Below are 25544 nucleotides of genomic sequence, written 5' to 3' on the forward strand. Positions count from 1 at the left end.
TGAAACAATTATTCTCAATGACAACTTGAGAGATGTTCTTGGCTTTAAACAGAATATGATCCATGGGAAAAATGCTGGCACCGTTTACGGGATGGATCAAGTTATTTTTGCTGATTATCCACCTGGTTTCGCCTCGGACTCTTGCATATTTCTCTATGCATCCTTTGTGGAAACATCGAAAGTCGGTAATTCAAATGTCCCCCTTCTACGTGTTCTTGAACGAAAAACAACTCATGAACTTGTTCATCACTATAATATAAAGCATCTTCAGTATGTTCCTGTAAACACTTCATATTTGAAACTGTTAGTTAACTCTAAGAAGTGAAGTGGGTGATCCTCCATCAATAAAAAAAGGCTTAACAGTGATTACATGTCATTTCTAACCCATTGTCAACGACAACGGTACATTAACCTAAAAAAAATGAACAATAGAAGAATTCAATTTGTCTGTCCCGATATTGACCGTTATCTCGGTGCTTTGAGTCCACGTCAAATATACAATGGCTTGGACTACTACAAGGGGTGTACTAAAATGTCTGGCTCTGGTCTTGGTAGCTGTTTTGCTAGGCTAGTTCGTTCAGCACTACCCCTTGCAAGAAAATATCTTGTACCTGCTGCATCAAATTTTGCTGACTCTGCACTACAGGTCTGGGGTTCAGGCAAGAATTTAAAAGAGAGTGTTACGGAAAATATTAGATCTTCTGCAAGAGCCGTTGGTGAACAATTAAAATCTCGACAAATTGGGGAGGGATTGAAAAGGATGCGTTCGCGTCATTCACTCATCAGTCTCCACCCAGGCAGGAAGCAAAGGACATCAACAAGGACTTTGAGAAATAAAAGAACTAAGGCCAATAAGCAGCAGAAGAAGAGAAAGAAAAAGATTGTTAGATCAAAGAAGGATTTCTCTCTTGAGATGACCTATCTCCCCCACAAGGAATCATATCCATCATTCACCTCCTCATTGAATATATTCACTGCTGAAATGTTCATGTTAGTGTCAAATACGGCTACTTTGAACGAATTCATACCCAAAGACCTCTCTTGGGGAACATACACTGTCAGATATTTTCCAATGAAGATTGTTTCATTGATTTATCATTAACATTTATTGATTTAAATGTTGTGGTGAAGAAAAAGTCAGATAATACTACTCGAAATGCTGGCGATGGTCTCTCCTATGAAAACTGTATTCTACACAACCTATTCAAGCAAATTAATGTATTTATTAATGGAACATTGGTGAGCACTAGCAATAATTTATCCAACTATGCAAGATGCATACAATTTTTGATGATGACGCCAAAGGCTTACAAGGAGATTAGAGGACAATCATTAGGCTATGAATATCGAACAGGTGTTGGTACTAACGGTGAGTTGACTACTACAGTGACCCAGGAGTATCATCTAGTTGGAAAATTAAATCATGAGATATTCAATATATCCCAATGGCTACCTCCCAATGTCAAGATTGACATAAAGTTACAGATGGCCGCATCGAATTTCATTTTGAGAAAAACCCTTCCTGCAGCACCCGATGCAAATGTTCTAATCATATCGGCAATTCTCCACGTCCGAAAAAAGCAAGTTATGAGCTCTGTTGCATTGGCAGTGGAAAATCTAAGAGCCAATGGCAACAACATTAAACTTCTTGTCCCCCATACGGTCACCAATCAACATCACATTGCCACAGGCTTTCGTAGCTATAGCGATTCATCATTTATCAATAGTGAAATCCCATCAAAATTGGCTTTGGCCTTTGTGAAGAGTGGCAGTGCCGTTGGATCCTGGACTGAATCCCCCCACGATTTTAATTTTTTTGGTCTATCTAGCCTTGTGTGCAAACTGAATGGTATTCCACTGTACACTTTCTCGTTTGACAAAAATCCTAGAGAACTCTGTATGAGTTTACCATGTAATCCCTGTATCATGAATCTCAACTGTTTGAAAATAGAATGATTGATTCAATGTTTTCAAAAAATCATGGGGCTTTTGTTTCGGATTTGTCAGGCACACAGGATATAACTATAATACGAACTGAAAATGTATTTTTAGAGTATATATTTACCGACATTTTAACTGAGAGTATCATACTCGTATCACTGATTCAATATTAAACCTATTGGGAAATCACGCCCGATGGTATTGTTCTACTAGACATTGAACCATGAACAAAAACCAAAAAATCAACGTATTTAGTATGGATCCTTACATGTCCCAGTACAAGTCCTATTGCATACCCTCGGACTTCATTGAAAAAATTCCAAGTGTTAACAACACCCTAATCATTGTTAATAGCAGTCCATCGACTTTGAAGACCGGTCATTGGCTATGCATCTTTCAAACAGCAAAGAATATTGAATTTTTTGATCCTCTTGGCCTATCGTATAAATTCTACGCTCCATACATCAGCAACTTTATTGAAAGCAGGGGGAAAACCATTATTCAAAATCAACGAAGAGTACAGGATTTAACGACTAAGACATGTGGCTTTCATGCACTACTCTTTTTCATGTTCAGATGTCGTGGCTACACCTACAAACAGTTTCTCGACATCTACGTTGACTTACCTCGATTGAAAGACTTTCTAGTGGAGAATACACTTACAATTGTATTTAATAATTATTTTAGTGCCCTGCTAATAAAATGTACCAAAGCTATCTGATATATTTTTTTTAAATAATAAAAATTTTTATATACATGATAAAACGACTTTTCTACTCTTTAGATTTCATCCACTACTAGATATCCGTCGACGAGACCTAGTGCAAGTCGATTATCTGGAATGAGCGTTTACTGATGCTGATGTACTGCAAAGTCAGGGTAACATTTTCTACAGTAGAGTGTGACTTTACTCTTGTCATATCTCTTTGTATAGTCAATGATACTATTCTCATTCATTCTATAGAATTCACATGTTTCAATTTGCTTATTTGAAACAATTTCACAAACAGTGTCCTCAAGTGTCGAATCACATTCAGTCACATCCAAATAAAAATCATTTGTATTATAATAATAACAAACATTGTCTTAACAACAATGACGTATAAACCATATTCTTTTTTTGTTCCATCAGTTGAATCGTTGACCCGGTTCCTCCTCCCAGAACAATCTAAAACCACGACGATACCAATCTCGTAGCAATAAGCTAAAATCACGGTTAGGATTCTTTCCAATCATACTGGGATATGTACTCTCCCACTGATTACATTTATCATAATGGCAATTGGAGACTAGACAGCTGATGGGCTGAGAGTCATACGCCTCGTCAAGACAAAACGTACAGCATTTACCTTGTACATCACATCCTCCATTCAATTTATATGGGTTGCATAAGTTACTCTTCTTATTATACTCATCGATCAATGTGAAGTTCTCACAGGCTGATCAGCTGCTCTGTCAGTATATACATAGTGGACATGTATGAAACATTTTGTCATGTGTTTACGCTCTCACTACCACAATGAAACTGAGCTAGCAACAAAAAAATTGTCTGAGAGAGAGAGAGAGGAGTAAATCATCCTTGAGCACCATCTTTCTTATGAAAAAAAGTCCTAAATTTCTAAACTAATGTTTAAAAGCGTATCCACAATATCATTGTGTCGTGTCGTGATCAATATATCAATAAATTGTGTAAATGCATTTGGACCACGATGTAGAAGCTTCATAAAATAGTCTAATGATGGAGAATCAGTTTTCATTATATCGACAAGCATTCCTCGAGAAAATATTTTCCTTTGAATAGACAACTCTAGAAAATCATCGTCTAGAATTAAATGTTTTTCCATAATAACTAGATTCCTTATGATTCGATCTTTCTCGAATCCATCCATTTTTTTTTTTTAGTCCTAACTCTCTCACGATCAACTTCAGACTAAACAGAATTTCTTTTTTCTACTCTAGAAAATATATGCTAGTCTACTATAGAAAGAAAAAAAAATACCATTGATTTAGAAACAGTTTTATTGATCATAATTACAATAATAATATTCACTGATGCATTTTGTTCTCATCAATATATTTCGATAGGACATCTAATGCTGACCGAAGTTTATTTATATGGAGAATATTTACTTTTCCAGCAAAACACAGCTGCTCCTCCTGCTTAAAGTTGCTTAATGATATCACATATCTAGCATACATAGTGTCCCATTCAAGACATAGCCTACAGCCAGCAGTTATTTCCACAGCTACATTAGGTACTCGTATATCGTTGCTTCTGCTGCTGCCGTCGGTTCCATCATTAATCTCCAATAATGTAAATGTACCACTCATTTTTTTTCTCCACTAATATCCTTGCAAATAAAAACTATTCTCTTTAAATTCAATTCTCTTACTAATATGAATTGTAAAGAAAACTATTCCTTTTTATTCAAATCCTAATCACCAATCAAGTTATACTCGTTCCTCTTTGAAAGACTGTAATGACCAGTAGCATAGAATACCTACCAGAAAAACCTGTTTGGTACAGGGGTGTCGTAGAAATATAAGGCTATGTGGGAGGATACTCACTCTCTTTGAAAGGGTGTAATGCCCCTGTAGAATAGAATTACCTACCAGAAAAACCGGAAGGAACATAAAGTCGTAGAATCCAGACGAGAGATACTACTAACGAGCCCTTTTTGAAGTTTCTACGACAACGCTTTCTATAAAAACCTTATATGCCCCCAGGGTATAACTTAAAACCCTTGCCCTGTGGGCTATGGGGGCGGGGATTGTCATCGTCAAAGACCTAATTTCCAGAACTTTCAACTACGTTGAACAGAATGGCAATCTAAAAATTTTGATTGGATGTGTTTTGGGAAAAGGTGGGCGTGAGAGGGGGGTTAGTTGCCGTCCAATCACTTTCGACTATTAAAAAAGGCACTAGCCCTCTAATTTCCAATCGAATAAGTCTTTTTTGAAGTTTGTACGACAAAGCATTGTATAAAAACATTATATGCCCCCAGGGCATAACTTACAACCCATGTCCTGAGGATTGTGGGGGAAGTGTCCTCCTCAAAAACATAGTTTCTATCTGGAAATCAACTATGCAGAACAAAACGGCTATCTCAAAGTTTTGATTGGGTGTGTTTGGGGAAATGGTGGGCGTGGAAGTGGTGTTAGTTGCCTTCCAATCACTTTTGACCCTTAAAAGGGGCACTAGAACTCTCGATTTCCAATCAAATGAGCCCCCTTTGAAGTTTACACGACGACCCCTTCCATATGAAGTGCCTCTGGAAAAAAATTTAATAATAATAAATAATAAAACATTGGAGCCGTATGACCTTTACTATAGGCAACGCTATAGCGTTGCCTCTGATTTCTGCTTAAAAGTGGATAAATTGTGATTCCAACTCATAAAACTGCTGAGGGCATGGGGGGATGTACTTTCAAAATCTAGAAGGGGGATTTTTTCCAAGAAAATACCATAAGAGGTTTTTGGAATCATAGAGGGGGGGAGGCAAAAAATATAGGCAGGGCAGGTGCCAGTAGAGCAGTAGGTACCATTTTGCTTAGACGTATAGGAATTACCATGCTATTTGCTTAGACGTATAGGAATTCCCATACTATTTGCTGGGACCTCTACACCTTTTCAAAGAGAGTGAGTACCCCCTTACATGGTATACACTACAGTTTCACGTGCACAGTGCAAAAAGCGAGCAAACCTATAAAGTGGTCAAACACGTTTTGAAACTTTAGTCGGGATTTTATAACACAATCAGACTGGTTATTGCTATTGAAATGAAATATACATGGAATTTCACAAGAATGTGCAGTACAGTTTCACGTGCACATTTCAAAAAGCGAGCAAACCTATAAAGTGGTCAAACACGTTTTGAAACTATAGTCGAGATTGTATAACACAACCAGACTGGTTTTTGAGGCAACATCCATTTTTAGGATCAATCAGAGACAGCAGAGGTTACTCTATATACGATAACTTGATTAGTAATTGGATTCAAATAAAAGGAGGGATTTTCATTCGTCCTTGATATTTTGTATATAATTGTCATGTATTATGACTTAAGGTTCATAGTTCTTTAGTACACCATAGACAAAGCATTTGATATTATTGAATTGGACGCATTGTCTATATCAATATACAACGTAAATCCAGTTTAGTGAATTTTCTTAATTTACTTCAACAAGAAATCAGTTCATATAGCCACCTCTGCCATAACTTCAAGTTCAGGGGCATGTACCCGTCCCCCCACAATACAAACTGTGCCATCTGATGAATATAGTCGACAGAAAACAGACAAGATGCTAGTTTTTACATTACATTATACCCATCTTCCCTCCCTCCTTTGTTTAAGTGTTTATTTCATTCATTACAAATAACTCTTTCGTTAAAAATTTCATTTCCTATCGTGCATTTAAAATGTGCTTTCGTTGCAGTCTGGACTAAAACCATGTGTGTTTAATCTTTTTACAAAAGGGTGATTTTCATAAAACAAACTTCACACGCTTGTGTTATCGGCACCGATTAATGCCAGATGCTTCTAGACAGTTTGAAAAAGAATTCTAGACAGTTTGAAAAAGAGATATTTTTTTTGGTCAAATTGGCGACAATAAATCCTTTGAAATGCAAAGAGGGGATGGGGGTTTGTTTCATGAAGTATTTGTTATCCATTTTGAGTACTCAGTGTTTATATGGGGGGAGGTGGGGAAGGGGCAATGCTTCAATTCTAAAACCTTCGGTGTAAGGTGAAAACAAAAACTATTTCTTCGTATGAAAAGTATGGGGGGGAGGGGGTTTAAGAAAAAAGATACATAGCTTTTTTGTGCGTAAATTGAATGGCATTTTTACCTATGATTGCAATTTTTATGGCCTGTAAGCTGTGTGTTAACAATCTTTTTTATCTTATTTAAAACCTATAGACTGGGAAATTTAAATTTTTTTTTCTAAATGGTAAAAAATAGAAACACTGATTTCTATCCTAAGACTACGGACTACTGGTTGTCAAGATTTATTTTTTCACAAGTCGTGCAATAAAACGTTTGATTTCTAAGCCTACTATATTTCTTGCAAATTTTTACATTTTGCTTTGCTGAAAAGAGGGGGAGGGGGGTTTTTTTTCGATAAATGCTTTCTAGACAAAATTCTGGTTATGGGGCGGGGGCTACTAATTTTTCTTCTGTAAAAAAAGGGTAATCGTTTTTCCATACTAAATGATTTATTCTTTTTTAAGGAGGATTCCGGCCATTACCCTCCCCCAGAAAAGAGAGCTAGAGGGAACTATGCCACATCGATGCAAGCTGCAAGGCCTTTGATTATAAGATATGCCGGTTCCATTACACATGCTCTGGACCACCCATTGCCCACTTAATTTTTAATGCCCGGAGCCTCTCACGCCAGTGCCAGCTCTGCGCAATCCTCTGCAATCTGGCAGAAAATTGAAGAGAGTGGATGGCTTCTCATAATGCCTCAGTCCCGTCTACTCAAGATCGTGAGGTTGCCCCCCTTCATGCTTTGCCAGGGCCATCCGGCTCACAAGTGCAGTCTGACTTTGAGATTGTAAGAATTTTAACCTAATGTACTTTACTGTATTGCTATTACAAATAGTATACTTGTAAACAAGTAGATTTGTAGGAAAAGGAACCTACTTTTAGTCTGTTCCCCATTTTTTATGAATGGCTAGATTCGTAGGAAAAAGAGTCAGTTTTTTTAATGAGATATTAAGATAATTATTGAGTTGATTTTTTTTTTACTGTATTTTATTGCTATTAGTCAAACGTTGCTATGTGTGTGCGCGTGTGTGTGCATGTGTGTGTGTGAGCGTGTACGTGTGTGCGTGTGTGTGTGTGTGTGCGTGTGTGTGTGTGAACGTGTGTGAGTGTGTGCGTGTGAGTGTGTGCGTGTAAGTATGTGTGTGTGCGCGTGTGTCCGCATGTGTGTGTGTGAGCGTGTTGGTGTGTGTGTGTGCGTGTGTACGTGTGTATGTGTGTGTGAGCGTGTACGTGTGTGTGTGTGCGTGTGTGTGTGAACGTGTGCGTGTGTGCTATTAACAAAATTTGTAATTTATTATGCACTTGTTTTATAAATAATGCTATAAGCAAAAATTTGTATGCGTGTGCGTATGTGTGTGTGCGCGTTTCTGCGCATGTGTGTGTGTGAGAGTGTACGTGTGCGTGTGTGAACGTGTGTGTGTGCATGTGTTTGTGTGTGAGCGTGTACGTGCGTGTGTGTGTGTGAACGTGTGCGTGTGTGCTATTAACACATTTTGTAATTTATTATGCACTTGTTTAATAAATAATGCTATAAGCAAAAATTTGTAATTTATTATGCTTTAGTTTGATAAATACGAATCCAGTTAAGAAAAAAACAACAACATTTGTTTGATAAATAATATGAATACAAATCCAACTAAGAAAAAATAAATAGTGTGTTATAATTGTGATAAAACTTTCCTCAAAGAAAAAAAACTCAATCCATTCATTTTAGTTTCAGGGGGAAGCTACAAAAACAACTGCCTTCCCTGGCCCAGGACTTCAGAATATCATGGGTAATTGTCCACTGTCGCCGGATGATGATGTTAGTGAAGGCACGTCGTTTAGTATTCCCCGGGATTTTAAATTTACAACGGAAGAAATGAAGACCATTTCGGAGATTGCTGGACCTATTGTTCCCGGGGACATTTTTTACGATGAATGTACTATTTGTTAATTGGGTCCAGTGCAAATAGGTGTAGGACATGGAAATAGTGTCGTGTCCACGGAACTACGTGAATTCTATTTGTTAGAATCTGCTCTATGTCACTTGTAAACACATAGGATAGATTTTAATCCCCCCAAGGAAAACCTGGTTGACGGGAGTGTCATTTTAACAAACCCTGTAAATGTTCTTCATACCTACATCGACCGAATTTGAGCACTTATTGAGTTTCAGATTCAGAATTGGGGGAGGGGGGGGGGTCAGGGGGGATTAAAGCATCGGTAAATCAAAAAGTTTATTTACAAAAGGGGACATCTGGGGACATTTTTTATTTTCATTTTTCAACTGGCAACCAAACTTTTTATCCTGGTCTAAATGAATTTGAGGGTAACTTTTTCAATTGGTTTAATAAATTAATATCAACTTTGGACACATTCAGCGAGAGGGGGAGTGGGTCCACCATTTTATACATTGAAAATATGGATCTGAATCTCAGTAGATTTAAAAAAAAACTTTATTTTAAGGGGAGGGCGGGGTAACAAAGTAAAATGCCACCAAGATTTGTCGGCCACAAGGGGGGTTTAGGGTTTCGGTTTTGACACAGGGCTGCAATGCTTTAAATATGCATTTGTAGCAGCAGCCCATAAAACATTTAAAAAGATTCAACAATAAAAAATCTCAACAGACTTGCACGTAACGGTGGAGACAATTTCCCTAAAGTAAATTTTAACTGTTTAGAGGAAAAATGTGCAGAGTTCCTAAAAGAAATAACTATATTTGGCAAAGCAAACGAAAGTCTCGGGTAAGGTGTGGTTATCCTCCAGTATCGCACGGAGTTTGTAAATGGGGGAAAGAAACCAAATAAAAAAAGGGGTTTTATATTCAGTTAGGACACCGTTGGTAGATAATGTTAAAAAATGGGTTTGAATTATCTATAAACCTCCCAAAGATATAAATTCCTATGGTCATTTTTTCCCTGTTACGTCAATAATTCGACACTTACCTCAAGGTGTTCAAAAAGAGGAACGTCACTATTGCCCCATTTGCCTTTCCCCATTTACAACTGAGAAAACATTGACGGATCAAATGACATATTGTAAAATTCATAGCAATCAAAGACTAGAAATGCTAGCAAAAGGCAAAGATACTTTACAATTTAAAGACTTGCAAAATTCCCTGCTACAGGTTGATAAAGTATCTTTAGATTGTGAATCAAGACTGGTGGAGGTATCGGACCCATCAAGGTCAAATATAGTCAAGGAACACAAACTAGTTGCGTGTTCCTATGCGCATGCCCGTCACGATTCCAATAATAAATGCAATTGGAAGAGTTTTTTTTAACTATGGATGAGGAAGGTAGCATGGAGAAGTTATTGGTGTCTTTAATAAAAACAGCGAACGGTGCAATCTCACAATTGTGTCACACCAACTACCCAATGTCATTATCAGATAAGGAGCAACTGGCACTAGAAAAGGGGACATTTTTTTGGGTTTGTAGGGGTGCTCTTGCCCTAAAAGACGCTGTCCAGGATCACAATCATCTTATTGACCCCAATTCAACGGGGAAAAGTAACTTTCGGGGTTGGGCTCACAATTCATGTAATTTAAAAATTAAACAGCAACTCTTTCTTCCGGTTTTTATACATAATTCTAACTACTATCTGAAGTTTGTGCTACCAGAAATGGCACATCTTCAAAGAAATGGAACAGTGTATGATGCATGGGTGATAGACAGCTTTTCCTACAAAATCATTCCTAAATCGTCGGAAAAGTTGCTGGTTTTGGAATTTATGTGGAGATATGTTGAAGACGACGTTGAGTACACGAATAAAATTCGCTTTTTAGATTCCTACAGTTTTTTTCCTAAATCATTGAGCGAATTAATTCAAGTGCAGAAAAACGATGACGGCTGCAACGCTTTCCCCCTTCTCAAGCAACAATTTCCAAATGATTTATATTTGTTGACGGTCAAGGGCATATATCCTTATGATTATTACTGTTCCATGTCGAGATTCGCCGAGGAAACTATTCCCTCGATATAATAGTTTTCCGACAGTCTACACGATCGTAGGTGCACCCCTGATGAATACAGTTTTGCTAAAACAGTGTGGACAGAGGGAGGGTGTAAAAATGGGTTTGACTACTGCAAGCTGTATTTGTCGAGTGATGTGTTAACTTTGTTAGACATTATGTGTAAAAATACGGACAAAATGTATAGGGAATTTAATCTTGATTTTGGGTATTATTTTTCATCTCCTCATCTGGTGATGGACCTCATCCTAAAAATTAGAGGTACAAAAATCGGGCTGATCTCTGACATCGATCAGCACCTGTTCATCGAAAGGTCAATGAGGGATGGATACGTTTTTCACGGGGATAGTATCTTGGAAACTGATCCAACGGGAGAGAAGACAGGGACAAATTCGGATACACTTTTCACTTATATGAATTCACTCTACCCCTCGGCCATGTCCCATTATGCGCTACCCTGCGATGACTATAAATGGCTCAATGACCCTTAAGCTTCCAATTTCCCCAACATTGACAGTGTTGAGGAGAATGGGCCGGTTGGATGGTTTTTTGAAATTGATTGGGAGATACCAGTTGAGCTTCACGATTCGGTAAAGGATTTTGTTTTTCCATGCATCAATAAACCTGTGACTAGGGACTCTTTGAGCACCCGTAACAGACGTTTTGTCGAGGTGGACGGATTGCATTGGTCACCTTCAAAACAAAAACTTATTGCTGACCTTCTGCCGAAGAAAAATATTGTTGTACATCATGTGGCTTTAAAATGGATGTGCAACAACGGTTTCAACGTCAGAAAGGTTCATAGAGCCCTCCAGTTTAGTCAAAAACCCTATCTGAAAACGTTTGTTGACGCTTTTGTCAAGTAACGTTCTGAAGCGCAGAAAAAAGCCGAAAAAAAAAACTATTAGCTTATTTTAAATTTGGCCTTTGTAAAATGTGCAAAAATGTTCGCAATAGGGAACGCTGTGACGTCGTGAACGATCCCGAACAATGTGCTCAAATTATTGCCGATACGAATTACACTTCCTTTAAAATGAATGGCCCGGACATGGTACTATTGAATAGAAAAAAAAGAAACATTGTTCTAAATAAACTTATTTCTGCGGGTAGTGCGATCTTGGAGATCTATAAAAAGCTCCTTTTGTAATTCTACTACAATGTGGCTAGGGTACAGTGACCGGAGAGGGGACAAGTAGAGGTCTGCTACGGGGACACAGATTCTCTACTGCTAAAAGTAAAAACCCCAAACCTACTCGATGATTTGGCGCACGGTGAAATCATCAGCTCGCGGATAGACTACGCCAATTGGAGTGGGCTTTACCCAGCGCTAGTGAAACGTCGGGCGCCAAATCAGCTTTTATTTTTTAAATCTGAAACGGGAAGCGACATGATTTCCAGTGGTATGTTTGTAAGTCCGAAGGTGTACTTTATACAAACACACGACGAGGAAATCAAGAAACGTTGCAAAGGAGTACCCACGCGCTATGTGGATAAGAATTTCGACATGGACATCTATAGGAATTGTATTGTTCAAAATACAATTCCAGGAGCAAAATTGCTGGCAATTCGTTCGCTGAACTACAGGAACTTCACTGTAAATGTAGAAAAAATTGCCATGAGTACCATTTCCGACAAGGTCTATGTTTGTCAAGACGGTGTGACTACCCTCCCCCTGGGACACTATTTAACTTCCGACCGAGCCGAATGTGTTAGTCATAGGGAAAGTCTCGGTTTGAGTAAAGTCCAATAAATTTCCCAAAACCTTGGGGGGGGGCTCGCGGCCTGAGGGGGGGGGGGCTGCCCGGCCGGCCGCCCGCGGGGGGCGCGCCGCCACTACCAAAGTTATCTTTTTTTTTACTGAGAGCAGATTTTTTTTTGTAAATATACATGTTGCATTCAAATTAAAAAAAAATGTTTTCTGTAAAGTGCTGTTAATAATACAAGAAATATGATTCTCTAGTGATTTTGTTCTCATTATTCTTGAACGGACTAGTAGGGAAGTTATTTAGTCATTAGACAACTATAGTCTACAGTTAGTTATCTAGGTGAACTGTTGAAGGGAACATATATCAATTTAAAACAGTAGTCCGATCATTTCTGTTTGACCCATCAATGTCAGACAAAACAACACTCTTCACTAAAGTAATTAAAAATTTCAATGCAGTGTTTGTGGAAAAGCCGAAAAAATTCTTCTATTGCCATATTATTCGGTAGGAGTCTACCTACAAAATAATATAAATTGGCATACTGGGATTGTCGATTAAATAACTCATACAGGAGTTTGAGGTTTTAAACATTATTTAGCGAAACTCTTTGCAGAATATTGACGATCTGGGAGAATCTATTGAGCAATGGTCCCAGGAATTGCTACAATTGTTCACCGTTCGCTCTCATCATGAACAGATTTCCATTACTCTGGTTCTACACAACCTCTTTCATCAGAGCAAATCTATGCAAACACTTGCATTGAACTGCACCTACTATATCATCTACAGAGTTGTTCGTGATTCTAGCTCGCTAATAACTCTCAATAAACAAATATATCTGGGCATCCCTAAATTTCTGCTCTCAACATAAAATCAGGCAACTAATAAACACTACGGCTACATTCTATTGGATCTTAATCAAAATACACCCGAGGATTTGCGTGTAGTCACAGATATTTTTTACAATGAAATTACAGTATATCTCTCCGTGAACAGTAAAATTAGTTGCTATTAGTTGCTATCATGACACTGAAGAAACTACAGCAAAATAGACATTTATTTTCAGGACTAAACTCTTCAAAACCCCCACTTAGGAAAGCAATACTCAAACATGTTATTGGCAATGAATACATTAATCTAATTTCCGAACGTTGTTTAAATTTAACCGCGGGCTACATTAAACTGAAAGAGCTAGTTAAGCAACAGGAAGAGCAACATCGTTCCTTTGTGCGTACATTGGCCTCTAAAAACAAAGGAAAGAATTTTAAAAGGAAACGTCTTCTTCAGGCGGGTGGTATCTTTTTCACACTTTTACTGCCAATAATTGCAGGACTTGTAAACAGTTTTTTCTAGAGAATGGCCAAACCCTATAAATTGACTCCAATAGAACTCGCTCTCTCACCCGTGGAACACTTTGAGGACAATCTGAGTAAATTCATTGACAACGAGAATATTGAGGATGATAAAAAACTGCTTTTACTTCAAGATGCAATTCGCCGAGTGGACAAACATAAGTCCTATCGTGCGAAAGCCAGTGGTATTGATCACAAAAAAGAATCATCTCCTCAGGATTCTGCTGCTGCTGCTGGAACACAATTAAAGAAGGAGGAATTGGATTCAATTGTATCGAAAATTGGAAATCTAATGCCGCACTAATATCGTTAACAAAGTGAATGGCTCTTAACTTATCTCATGAAAAGTGGTCAAGATCATATTCAAGTTGATAACAATGAGAAAGAGATCGTAATTCAGGGCAAGAGCTACAATCTACTTGATCTAACATACGATATGGTTACAAAGTGATAAGGAGTTCGTTCATTTGAAACACATCTATACAACTTTATAAACGCATTAAACTTTATCAAAAACCCATTGAGCAAGTGAAAAATTCTAAAAAACATAAAAGAACATACATCAACAAAATTAAAATATGAACATGAAGAAGAGGACGAAGATTTTAACTCAATTTTGGAAAATACTAGCACACCTAGTGGAAACTTGACAATAAGGAGCAGCAGTACACCACTGATAGCTAGACAAAAGCGAAGACGTATCAAGTCAACGTCACCACCACCACCACCAACCACCAGTATACAAAAGGGTAGCGGACGTTACACTACACGTTTGCATTCCAAATGGTTGAAGTTCTGAAACGTGTTTATGAAAATATTGGTGAAGTGGGTAGTTTAAGTTCCCCCACCACTCTTTCCAAAGTCACTGGTTTTCACACTAAAAGTGTACAACACTATCTACAAAATAAATCAAGTTAAATTGTACATAAAAATCATAGGCTTTGTTCTAATAATTATCGAAAAACTAAACCCTTTTTCCCATTGCGTAAAATGCAAGTAGATCTCTTAACTCTGGATGAGATTCAAAGACGCCACAATACACCGTACAAGTACATTCTACTTGCAGTCAGTGTTTTTAGTTGCTATGCATATGCAATTCCATTGCGGTCAAAGAGACTTGTTGAAGTTGCTCAGGCCGTTGAAAGTGTTCTCATACATGATTCGTATAAAAAAAATTCAAACGGATCGAGGTAGTAAATTTGTAAATCACCATCTTGAAAAATTACTAGTGAAATATAATACACTGCTCCATCATCACTCCATTCCTATAAAGTCTGTATTGACCGAACGATTGAAATGAACTATCCGACTTTTAATTTCAAGATATTGTACATTGAAAAATACATCTGCTTTTATGCATGATTTAGATAAAATCATGTTGATTTATAATCAACGACGTCATCGATCATTGTCCAACTCAACCCCCATGAAAGTTCATCATTCTGATCATGATACAATTGATACCTTTCTTAAACAATATTCCAGTGAAACGACTGTCAAGAATAACAAATTCAATATTCTTGACACTGTTTGAATTAATAGGACAACCAAGGTTAATGAAAAGGGTAATTACTTGTCGTCCACAGAACTTTTTAAAGTGATAAAAATCTTAGACACCAAACCCATTAATTATCGTTTAAGCGATACCAAAGATGAAGAGATTCTCGGTGGCTTTTATGACTATGAACTACAAAAGGTTAAAAATAATAGTAAAATCCATCAAATTGAAAAGATATTAAAGACTCGTACTCACAGGGGTAGGAAACAGTTACTTGTTCGGTTGCTAGGATACAACTCTGATTTTGATTCTTGGATCAGTGTTGAAGATATTGACAATGCCCAATGAGTTCTATGTAACATTAATGTCCAACGTTTCCGATCCTCTCTACAATGATTTAAATAAAACAAGTGATTTTTGGACGAAACTCTCCCCCGCCATCAAATTCGATGACGGAAAGTATGAAGTGGCTCTTGTCGACTGTATTCTCAAAAATACCTATGACATCCTGAGAAAGGATCGTTTGTATGACATAAAAGTTACACCATTCGATTGGTCACTCTTTGTCAACTATGAATGGGTTGAAGCACATAAATCTAGCGAATATCCACATTTCAAATTGAAATATATTGAATATGATGATATGACATATTTGAGTCGTATACTCAATCGAAAAATCTCTTACTGACGGAATAGTCCGTTTCATTCTAATTATTCATTGCAAAACAATAGTATTTACATTACCTCACCTGTTGACACTGAAATGATCATACTCAAAGCTAGTATGTAATACGTCCTTGGCTTTAAACAGAATATGATCAATGGGAAAAACGCTGGTACTGTTTACGGGATGGATCAAGTTATTTTTGCTGACTATCCACCTGGTTTCGGCTCGGGCTCTTGCATATTTCTCTATGCATTTTTTGTGGAAACGTCGAGAGTTGGTAATTCAAATGTCCCTCTCCTACGTGTTCTTGAACGAAAAACAACCCATGAACTTGTTCATCACTATAATATAAAGCGTATTCAGTATGTTCCTGTAAACACTTCGTATTTGGAACTCTGACATTTAATACTAATAAGTGAATGAGGTGATCCTCTAGCAATAATAAAAGGTTTAGCAGTGATTACATGTCATTTTCGACCCATTGTCAGCGACACCAGCATCATCACCTAAAATGAACAATAGAAGAATTCCATTTGTCTGTCTCGATATCGATTGCTATGTTGGTGCTCTGAGTCCACGTCAATAGGCAATGGATTAAACTACTACAAGGGGCGTACTACAATGTCTGGCTATGGTCTTGGTAGCTGGTTTGATAGGCTATTTCGTTCTGCACTACCCCTTGCCAGAAAATATCTTGTACCTGCTGCATAAAATTTTGCTGCCTCAGCACTACAGGACAGGGGGTCGGGTAAGAATTTCAACGAGAGTGTCAAGGAAAATATTAGATCTTCAGCAAGAGCCGTTGGTGAGCAATTATAATCTCAGCAAAAAGGGAAGGGCTTGAAAAGGATCCGTGCGCGTCATTCACTCATCAGTCTCTACCCAGGCGGGAGGCGAAGGACATCAACAAGGACCTTGAGAAATAAAACAACGAAGACCAATAAGAAGAAGAAAAACAAAAAGATTGTTAGATCAAAGAAGGATTTCTTCTCTTAAGATGACTTATCTCCCCCACAAGGAATCACATCCATCAATCACTTCCTCATTGAATCTGTTCAATGCTGAAAATGTTGATGTCAGTGTCAAGTATGGCTACTATAAACAATTTCATCCTCAACAACCCCTCTTGGAAAATATATACTTTCAAATATTTTCCAGAGAAGACTATTTCACTGATTTGTCATCAACATTTATTGATTTAAATATTTCGGTGAAGGAAGAGTCATAAAATTAACCTCGAACTGTTTTCAATGGTCTATACTACAAAAAATATATTCTACACATTCTGTTTAAACGAGTTAATACATTTATGAACGGGACACTCGTGAGCACTAGTATTAACTTCTCCAACTATGCAAGCTAAATACCAATTGTGATGATGACACCAAAGGCTTACAAGGAGTTGAGAGGACAGTCATTAGGCTATGAATATCGATTAGGTGTTGATACTGACGTTGAGTTGACTATTGCAGTGACCAAGGAGTATCATCTAATTGGAAAATTAAATCATGAGATGTTCAATATATCCCACTGGCTACCCCCCAATGTCAAGGTTTATATAACGTTGCGACTGACCCCATCGAGTTTTCTTTTGAGAAAAACACTTCCTGCAGCACCCGTTGCAAATGTCATTATCATATCGGCAATTCTCCACGTCAGAAAACAACAAGTTATGAGCTCTGTTGCAGTGGCAGTGGAAAAGCTAAGAGCAAATGGCAACAATATTCAACTTCTTGTCCCCCATACGATCACCAATCAACGTCAAATTGCCACCGGCTCTCGTAGCTATACCGATTCATCATTTATCAATGGGGAAATCCCATCAAAATTGGCTTTGGCCTTTGTGAAGAGTGGCAGTGCTGTTGGATCCTGGACTGAATCCCCCCTGATTTTAATTTTTTCGGTTTATCTAGCCTTGTGTGCCAAGTGAATGGCATTCCACTGTACACTCTTTCATTTGACAAAAAATCCTATTGAACACTGTATAAGTTGACTATGCAATCCCTAGATCATTACTCCCTGCTATATGGAAATGCAATAACATATTGAATGATTTACAGATTACTTGGCGTAGCTGCTTTAAAGATGTCGTGTAACCAGGATGTGAGTATTGTACAGACAAAAACTATAACCTTCAAGTTTACGTTTGCTGATTCTTTGACTGGAAGTTTTACACTAATACTATTGAGTCAATTTGAAACCTATTGGGAGATCACACCCGACGGCAGTGTTCTACTAGACCTAACACCATTAACACAAACCAAATAATCAACTTATTTAGTATGGATCCAGACATGTCCCAGTACAAGTCCTATTTCATACCATTGGACCTCATTGAAGACTTTTCATGTTCTAACTATGTCTTTCTCATTGTTAATAGCAGTCCATCGTCTTTTAAGACAGGTTACTGGCTATGCATTTCGAATAGCGAAGAATATTGATTTTTTTTATCCTCTTGACCTATCGTATAAATTCTACACTCCATACATCAGCAACTTTATTGAAAGCAGTGGGAAAACCATTATTCAAAATCAACGAAGAGTACAGTATTTAACGACTAAGACATGTGGGTTTCATGCACTACTCTTTTTCATGTTCAGATGTCGTGGCTATACCTACAAGCAGTTTCTCAACATCTACATTGACTTACCTCGATTGAACGACTTTCTAGTGGGAAATGTACTTACAAGCGTTTTTAATATTAATTTTAGTGCCATACGAATAAAACTTTATTAAATTTTATTCGTAATTGTTTATTAATAAATGAAAAAAATTTATACAAAGTATGAACACAACTTTTTCTATCCTCTAGATTTCATCTTCTACTGGGTATTGGTATTTGTCAACAACAAATAATGCAGTTATATTATCCGAATTCACAGAATACTGATCCTGATGTACTGCAATGTCAGGCTCACATTTTCTACAGTAGAGGGTAACCTCACTCTTATCATATCTCTTTGTATTGTCTATGATACTGTTTTTATTCATTTTGTAGAATTAGCATGGTTCAATTTGTTTATCTAAAGAAATGACCTAAATAGTGTCCTCAAGTGGTGAATCACATTCCGTCACAGCCAAATAAAAATCAATTGGTTTATAATTATAGAAGCCATTGTCTTCACAGCGATGACGTAAAAACCAAATTCTTTTGTTGTTCCAACAGTTGAATTGCTGACCCGGCTCCTCCTCCCAAAACAATCTATAGCCACGACGATACCAATCTCTTAGCAATAAACTAAAATTACGCTTAGCATTCTTTCCAATCGTACCAGGATATGTATTCTCCTATTGGTTACATTTATCATAGTGGTACTTAGAGCGTAGGTAGCCTCTAGGGTGAGGGTCACTCACATCTTCAAGACAATACTTAAAACGTTTAATTTGTACGCCAAATCCTCTATGCACTTTACATGGGTTGCATAATCTACACTTTTCATCATACTCATCAATCATTGTGCAATTCTCACATGATGACCAGCTGCCCAGTGTGTGCATACATAGCGGACATGGATGGAACATTTTTTTTCATGTGTTGACACTCTCACTGCCACAATGAAACTGAGCTATCAACAACAAAAAATTGAGTGGGATAGAGAGAGAGAGAGGAGTAGATGATCATTTAACACTATCTTTCTCATGAAAAACAAGTCCTAAATTTCTAAGCTACTGTTTAAAAGCATTTACACAATTTGATTTTGCCGTGTCATGATTAATATATTAAAAAATTGTGTGAATGCATATGGACAAAGACATAAAAGCTTCATGCCATAGTCTAATGATGGAGAATAAGTTTTCATTATATCAAAAAGCATTCCCTGAGAAAATATCTTCCTTAGAATAGACAGCTCTAGAAAATCAGCATCTAGAATCAAACGTTTTCCCATAAGAACTAGATTCCCCATGATTTGCTCTCTCTCAAATCTATCCATTTTTTAGAGTCCTAACACTCTCTCAACCTACTTCAGAGTAAAAAGAATTTTTTTTTTCTGCTCTAAAAATATACACCAGCCTACAGTAAAAAGATAAATACCGCTGATTTATAAAAAGTTTTATTGAGTATAATTACAACAATAATAATCACTGATTCATTTTGTTCTTATCAATATATTTCACTAGCACATCTAATGCTGCCTGAAGTCTATTTATATGCACAATATTCAGTTTCGCAGCAAAACATAATTGCTCCTCCGTTTTAAATTTGGTACTCGTATGACTTTGCTGCTGCCGGCTCCACCCTCAATCTCCAATAGTGTAAATGCTCCACTCATTTTCTCTACTAATATCCTTTCAAATAAACTATTCTCTCTGAATTCAATTCTCTTACTAATATGAAGTGCAATGAAATATCACTCTTTTTATTTAAACCCAATCACCCATCAAGTTACCGTATGTGGAACAAACTTCGCTCTCTTTGAATGAACCTAAAAAATTGGTGCTGTCTCAAAAACTAGTCATGTTGCTTTATACAGTCATAACCATAGTTTCAAAACATTTTTGCCCACTTTGCTTGGAAAGGTACCAAGGAACATTGGTGTGAGAGGATACTCACTCTCTTTGAAAAGGTGTAGAGGTCCCAGCAAATAGTATGGGAATTCCTATACGTCTAAGCAAATAGCATGGTAATTCCTATACGTCTAAGCAAAATGGTACCTACTACTCTACTGGTGCCTTCCTGCTAAAATTGTTGCCACTGTTCCTATAACAGCTTACAATGCAAAAAATTGAAAGTGGACTGGTGGACTGGCAAAAACACTATATTCTCCCTCTTTGTCCTCTCCCAAGACAAAACTTAAGGTCCATTTGCCCCCCCCCTTCTCTAGCACTCCCTGGAAGCTTCAACTAATTACCCTGAGTAATTCCAGGGATATGCATTATGATAACCTCTTATAAAGTTCTGTCTTTTGATTTCTTCTTGCTACTTGGACGTGAATAAACTTTAGTTTCCAAAGAGGCTTATAGTGAAAAAACTTTTATATAGAGCTGATTTATTAAATTTGCCCCTGCCCCAAACATGCCCTATCTGAAAGCTTTAACTGCAGCCCCGAAGTCATACCCAAGACATTGGAAATGTTATTTTGATAGCCTGAATATGCATAATGTCTTAAGATTCACATCTGCTTCTTCATCCAAGTTAGAATTTGAGGCCAACTTGGATCATCAGCTCTTCCTTAAAGTTTCACTTTGGTCTCCCTGGCCATTCTTTTGATATTGCGGTTACCCAATTTTATCATTCTAGATATATGTGTTTTTTGATTTACAACACTATTTCATCATGACTAGATTTTAGCCTCACTGGAGCTTAAAGTGTCCAAAATTTTGGGCAGGTTTTAGGCAGGATACATTAAACACTTCTCTGCCCCCCTTCCCCAAGTTAAGATTTTAGATCGGCTTGGTCTTGTCTAAAAAAAAAAAAATCCTAAAAGTCTCACCATGATCTCTAAGGCCATTCCCAAGATAGTGCAGATACATTATTTTGATAACTTGGCAATACAAAGTAGATTTACTTCTCTACTTAAATCTGAATACATTCTAAAAGTTACAAGACATTTGTATCTCCTAAATGATAGTTTGTTAAAAAAGTGATGGGTAGTTTTTTCTTGAAAGCTTAAATCTTACATCCATCAGTTTTTGTGTCAAGGAAACCCTTATGCAGAGAAAACTTATGAAAACAATTTGTTTTGCCCAAAAATGAGCCCAAAGCTTTTTTATTTAACTAAATTATGTAAAGCCTTTATTCAGCCCAGGTACTCGACTTTGATCATCCCAGACCAAAAGACTACAAGATTTGGGATACCATATACAAAATGGGCCCTTATCTTTCAACTTTTTGATCCACATGAGAATGACATTCGTAAGTTCTAAGCTAGGTGGATTCCCATGCAGCAAAAAATTGAAATAAACTTTGGCAATACCAGTTTGTAATACCCAGTAACTGGCCTAGAACTGTATTTGTCTCTGATTGCTTTGTAGCTTACAAGGCGTGTAGACATGGTCTTGCTGACCTGAATTAAAACAAAAATGTTTTGAAGATTGGTTGTATCTATGTGTGAAACCTGAAATTTGACCAATAATTTTGTTTTCTCTGACTAACTTAGACGTACAGGGCAGGTAGAAAAGACAAGGAGACCCAAATAAAGGCAAAGCTATGGGGAAAAAACAATAAAATTTTGAAGACAAATGCACTTATATGATTCCCGTTGCAAAAATTTCAATTTGTTTTGCTGATCTAATTTCAATGTTAGGCAATCTAAACAGCTCAATTAAAATTTCAGGACTAAAGCAGCTTCAGTTGAGAAAAAGGAAAAAAAAGGAAGTATATTTGTGACATTTTATTCTTATTTTTTAGACACGTCCTTTAAATGCTTTTATTGAAACAAACAAAAATGGTCACATTAAAGTATAACATAAATAGATTGTCCTAATAAAATGGTAGAGTGAGAAACATGTATATTCAAGGGTGTCTAGAGGATGGGCTTTAGTCCTAATGAAGATCAGAAAGTACACAGTTCTTCAATTCACATGAATAATAATCCCCCTCCCCGTCCAACAGTAACTCTATAGTGATCTTGTAAATTTATTGTACAAAACTATTCTTGAATAGCAAAAGGTTTGTTGTCTGTTTTAAGCTTGATTTGCATATCCAATTTGAGTTTGATTCGTTTTAAGCTTTATTTATTCATTTATATGGTACCTGTTTTATGTTTGTATGCTGTGATTGTCTATTTAATTTCAGTTCGTTTTGGGGTTTTATCTATTCTTTAATAGTAATTTCTGGTTATTTTGAGCTTGAATTATTATAGATTTTTACTTGTACTGATTTTAAGTTGAATATGGCCTTTACTTTTCTTTGAAAAACTTCTTGTTCAGAAAGTTTTTTTTTTAATTAATTACTATTTGTTTTTATTTTCAAAGTTTCAAGTTTTTTAAAATTCCCTATTTCAAAATCAATTTTTTTAACATCAAGGCTTCATCAAAGGATCAGAACTAGAACGGGTATCAAAGTAACAATATCAAAATAGCTAAGTATCAAAGTAAAGAAAATATCAAAGTAAACAAAGTATCAGAGTAGCAATAATCAACTTTCATAACTTACAGCCCTTGCCTCGTAAATCAAAGTTGCCCCATAAATCCGTAAATCCAAGTATCAAAGTAAACAAATTATGGTATCGAAGTAACAATAAGTAACTTGCATAACTGACAGCCCTTCCCTGGGGGCTGGGAGGGGGGTTTAACCATGGAAGGATAGTCGTTTGGCCTTCGGACCATTTTGAACAAAATGACTGTCACACAATTTTAACTGGATGCCTTTGGGGTGGGGGAGAGGTGGGTGCTGGTTGCCCTTTGATTACTTTTTACTCTTAAAAAGAGAACCAGAAGTTTAAATTTCCAATCAAATGAATCGCCTCCAAAGTTAATATAGCCACCGCTCCCATACGATATGTTAACGTTATATGTTAACAATGAGCAGCTTACAAAAGTTACAAATCTTGCCTTGAGGCTATGGGGGATTTTCAACCCCTAAGTTATTGTTATTTGAATTTTGGATTATTTGGAAGTTCCTGTTCCAAAAATTTGAACAAAATTTCTATTTCAAAATTTGAATTCGATGTATTTAGGGAAAAAGCGCGCAAGGGAGGAGGGGGAGGGTTACCCTCTGATCACTTTCAGCTCTAAAAAGGCAAAAATAAATTTTGATTCCAATCGAATGAATCTCCTACAAAGTTTATGAGCCTCTAAAGCCTTCCATAAAAACTTTACATGTTAACAATGGGTAACTACCATAATTTACGGTCCTTTCCCTGAGGGCTGGAGAAGGGGGGCTTCAAACCCTTAACCATAGTTATTTGACATTTGGACTATTTTGAAAGATTTTTATCCCAAAATTTCGATCCCATACTTTTGGAAAAAAGAGGCTATGGGGGATAGTTGTCCTCTGATCGCTTTTGACTCTTAAAAAGGAACTAGAACTTTCAATTTTCAATCAAATAAGCTCTCCAAAGTTTCACCACTTCCGAAAAAACTTGGTATGCTCCCAAGACATAACTTCGACCCTTGTCCTTGTCAACTGGGGATTGTTTCGACACCGAAGGCATTGTTATATGATCTTTAGACTATTTTGAACAAAATGGCCATCTCAAAAGTTAGATCGGATGTATTTGGGGGAAAAGAGAGTATGGAGGGAGCTATTTGCCCTCCAATCACTTTCAAATCTTTAAAAGGGAAATAAAACCTCCAATTTCAAATCAAATTAGCCTCCTCCAAAGTTTATACGACCACCTTTTCCACATTTTCCATTTTTTATGTGCCCCTGGGGAATAGCTTACAACCCTTGCCTCAGGGCTTTGGGGGCTGTATCAACCACGAAGGCACTGCTATATAATCTTTGGACTAAATTAAACACAATAGCTATTTCAGTTTTTCCATTGGATGCTTTTCGGGAAAAAGCATGGGAGGGGGCTCTGATCACTTTTGGCGCTTAAAATGGGAAACTAGAACTTTCAATTTGCAATAATTGTGCCCCCTACAAAGTTTATACAACCATTTCTTTCCATAAGGCCCTACATGTCCCTGATAACTTACAACCCTTGACCCCAGGCTTTGCGGATCTGTGTTTACCCCAAAGGCATTGTTATATGATACATTGTTTTATTTTGAACAAAATGGCTATCTCGAGATTTTTGACCGAATTCATTTTGGGAAAAGGGAGTGTAGGGGGGGGGGGAGCTAGTGGCCCTCCGATAACTTTTAACTCTAAAAATAGAACTGCAACTTTCAATTTCCTAATCAAATAAGCCCCCTTCGAAGTTTATACGACCACCCCTTTCATAAAAACCTTATCTGCCATTGGGGCATAATTTGGAACTCATCCCCTGAGCTCGGGGGGGGGGCGGCTCGTTGCTCTCTTATCACTTTGATTCTTAAAAAATAAACTGGATGTTTTAATTTCCAATCAAGTGAGCCCCCTCTGATCGGAGTTACCCTCGATCAATTTCGACTCTTAAAAAGGTCACTAGAACTTCCGATTTTCAATAGAATGAGCCCCCTCCAAAGTTTATGCGACCACCCCTACCATATGAAATGTCACTGAGAAAAAACAACAACAAATTAAACCAAAATAACATTGAAGCCTTATGGCCTTTAATATAGGCAACGCTATAGCGTTGCCTCTGATATTCACTAATGTGCTAAGTGCAGAACGTGACGGTGGGGCCATTCATTCAATTGTATCTCTGAATATAAATATTGAAATCTTGTGTATTATAGCAGCTTTCACGGGGTCCACAATAGCCACATTAAAAAAAAAAAATATAATTTGTCTTTGAAGAACAGGCCATTTTTACATTTTTTTGCCATTTGCTCCTAGGGATGCAGAGAATGTGTCCCTTAAAACACATTTTTTGGATTTTGCCACAGGCACTGACACATGGGCTAGAATATATCTATCCTGGTGTTTTTATTTTGTTAACATTGTACTTAGGTTGGAAAAGGAATAAAGCATCAAGCTGGAAAAATTGAAATGGAAAAATAACTAATATATCAATAGAGTCTGTGATACATGGTCACAGTGCTTCCATGCTTACCAGTTTATTGTCAGATAACAGGACTTTTTGATAAATGCCCCAGTCAGATCTCAAAGCTTACCAAGAAATAT

At 37.1% G+C, this 25544-nt stretch overlaps 1 protein-coding gene across 2 annotated transcripts in view; it reads left to right on the forward strand.

The window, feature by feature from the left end:
• The first annotated feature begins 8425 nt into the window (after positions 1 to 8425).
• The window catches only part of LOC148951575 (retinol dehydrogenase 11-like), a 271589-nt gene continuing 254470 nt past the window's right edge, over positions 8426 to 25544 (forward strand). Inside the window, exon 1 of one of the 2 annotated variants that reach the window (XM_089090342.1) lies at positions 8426 to 8529. The gene's annotated coding sequence lies outside the window, so the exon portion shown is untranslated. The remainder of the gene's footprint in view (positions 8530 to 25544) is intronic. The other variant, XM_089090341.1, reaches the window with a different exon arrangement.

Source organism: Artemia sp. Qi Xiang Cuo, chromosome 6 (genome assembly GCF_049724085.1).
Source record: "Artemia sp. Qi Xiang Cuo chromosome 6, ASM4972408v1, whole genome shotgun sequence".
Lineage (NCBI taxonomy): Eukaryota > Metazoa > Arthropoda > Branchiopoda > Anostraca > Artemiidae > Artemia > Artemia sp. Qi Xiang Cuo.